The sequence below is a fragment of the Nicotiana attenuata genome, chromosome 7 (genome assembly GCF_001879085.1).
Source record: "Nicotiana attenuata strain UT chromosome 7, NIATTr2, whole genome shotgun sequence".
Lineage (NCBI taxonomy): Eukaryota > Viridiplantae > Streptophyta > Magnoliopsida > Solanales > Solanaceae > Nicotiana > Nicotiana attenuata.
In genome coordinates, this window is record NC_031995.1 from 37,039,782 (window position 1) to 37,042,905 (window position 3,124).

A 3,124-nucleotide genomic window follows, 5' to 3' on the forward strand; every position below is an offset into this window, starting at 1 on the left:
CTTTTGATATAAGGGTCCACCAAACTATATAGAGAATCAGGTTCTCTATCAGGTTCAATAGTACACACGCACACTGCAGTAAATAAATGACAAGAGAAATTTTACGTGAAATATTACCAGCTCAACGGGATTAAAAGCCGCGACCTACCCTTGTAGGATTTCAACTTCACTACTGAGCAATGTCACACCTCCTTTTTTACACACCTACCCCGAAGGATAATGTATAAGGGAGTTTTTCCATTTAAAGTGACATTATTCGAAATGGGATTGTTTATTTATTTTTAGAGTCGCCACTTGGGATAGGATTGGCTTTTGGTGTCCCAAGTCACCGGTTTAATTTAAATCCCAAATCGAGGAAAAATTCGACTTCCCAATTGGAGTCTGCGAACCAGAAATTCTGTGTAAGGAATTCTGTTGACCCGAGGGAAGGTGTTAGGCACCCCCGGATCCCGTGGTTCTAGCACGGTCGCTTAAATTATTATAAATGGCTAAAATCTAATTTTTATACACATTTCAACCTATAATGTAATTTTTAAGATTATTTACCGCTTTTAGTTATTTTACGAAAGTGAACGCCGTTTAAGAGCGTGTTTTTGGATCACGTCACATGAAATGCACCCGGATCCTCAACACCTCTTATTCAACGTTTTAGGATTTGGATTTGGGTTGCATGAAATGCACACCCGAGTTTAGGAAGGTAAAATTATTAAAAAGCGCGCCTAAAGCGGCTAGCGTCTTATTAACTTTGCGGGAAGCCATGAAAATTCGCTAAGTGGCATGTCCCGAATTTCTAAATATATTTTAATAAAGCATTTAATGAGGGCCCCGCGATTTATATGTTTTGTGCGGCGAGGCTCATCTCCTTTAATTATTTTAAGGCCAACCTAAAGTGAACTAAAATTTTTCTATTTATTTTTTGTCTCTAAAAGGGCCTAATTAATCAATTTTATCAGTTGCTATTATTTAAAGTGATCAAGGAGTTTAGGCTTCAAGTCCAAGTCCATATTTGAACAAGAGACGGACCTCTTAATTCAAACATGCCACTGAACGAGAAAGTCCAAATTAACTTCATCTTCGGTATTGCCACGTTAATCTCATATTTAGGCCCCAATTCGACCAACATGAGCACCGCTGGGCTCACAATGCCGCCTATATCGAGAAATAAGAGTGCAGGAAAGGGGATGGGAATCTGGCATAACTGGGCCCACTGAAGAAGGTAGCCCAAGTCTCATTAGGAAGAAATTGTTGCGCTTGGGCCTAAGGGTGAGCCCAAGTCAGTTATAACCATCGTCCAGCTACCATATTGTCAATGGGTAGAAGGCTCAATTGGGCTAAACGTGAAGCCCAGACTGAGATATTCTCAACAAAGAGAAATCGACACTATTGGGGCCAAGCCATAGCCCAATTTGGTGCTTTCAACGCTGAAGCTGCAGGAGAACCATATGACAATTCGAATTTACACAATTAACGCAACATGCGACCCATTTCATTATTTAAACCAGCTGCTCGAATCTCTAATGGAGATAGCTACCTAGAATAGACAATGTTCATATGCTGAACTTTGATCTTATGCCAAGGTATTTAGACAACCGCATCTTATTAAAGGAAAAATAAAAATGATACTAATTTCTGTAATTTTCATCTGCAATGTTCAACCTATAATAGTCTCAACATTCATAATGAACGATCACCAAACATTCATGATATATCTATGCCCAGTCTCAGGCTTGTGCCTTTACAGAAACAAATCGAAGTAGCTAAAACATCAATCTAATATATACATGCATCATAATATGAAAGAAAACAGGAAAAAGAACAGGAGACATCAGCTGAAATAGCAACTTGTATCCAAAGCATTCTCTATTTGAAGTGCAGATTCACATTTTACATATTGTTTGAGGCTATGGAAGATACCTGGAGAAATGAAACAATAGAAGAGATGAGGAGCTAGCAAAGCAGGAGAAGCGACAGTCAATCCAGCAGCAAAATCATTCAACCAAACTCGAATGTCAAAACCAAAAGGAAGCAAATACACTCGAACACTGACCAAAGCAGTCCAGTTTTTGAAATACAACCCAAATCGATTTACCAAATCTGACTTCACTCGATTGCAAACCAATAACTCTAAACCAGACCTTAGATTTGATGTTTAATCTACTGTTAGACCTTCAATGAACAAAATTTGCTGAACTCTCAAACTTTATGATTTCAGATTTTGGTTTTGGGATTTTCATTTCAAATTTTCAGCTTCTCTAGGTTTCTAACCCTTTAATTTCGAGTTTCAGATTTCTAATTTCTTGTTTTTGGATTTGAAATTCAGATTTTTAGAGTCTAAACTTGTAGAAACTTTGGGGGAAAATTTTTTTAGATGCCAAAAACTTGTTAAAGAAAGCAATGGGTGTGCCTTTTATATGCAAAGCCTAGGGCTACCTTCAGATTTTTAGTTTTCTTTTTAGTCCTTACCCATTTTCAGCTTTTAGTCCCTTATTTTTTAACTTGTTACCCAAGTTACAACACCTATTTTATTGAAAACTATACTAAAGTCTATTCTAGAAAGTCCTCTACCCATTACAATTCCTATACTATCCCTTTCCTACTTTAAAAATTACTATTCCTAATAAAACTACCCTTTTCTATGCCTAAATTACCCTTGATCATCCCCTGATATTACTAACACTAGTTAAACTCTATCAACTGTAACCATACTAGCTACTCAACTATGGTTAATCCTTAACATCAAATTAACTGGACAGATTTATTGAATCTAAAACCAAATTGCAGCAAACAAACGTGGATCAACCAATTGAACCAATCACAAAGCCGAACTGGGCAGAGTTAAATCACACATGAGAGTTAGAACAATGTCGATTAGCGTGAAGAAATTTACTCAAATTAACAAAGTTTAAACTAAACCCTATAACACTGAACATGCTCGAGTGACAAAGACTCAAATACAGCGAAATTGACAAATTACTATTGACTAACAAAGGAAGAATCACATAGAAAGTTTAAACTAATTGTTAGACCAAAAATACTGAATTACTGCCAAGAAAGAAAAACAACAGAGAAACAAAAGAAAAATCAGAAGCAACAAGAATAGAAACGAAGAACAGTTTTGTTTAAG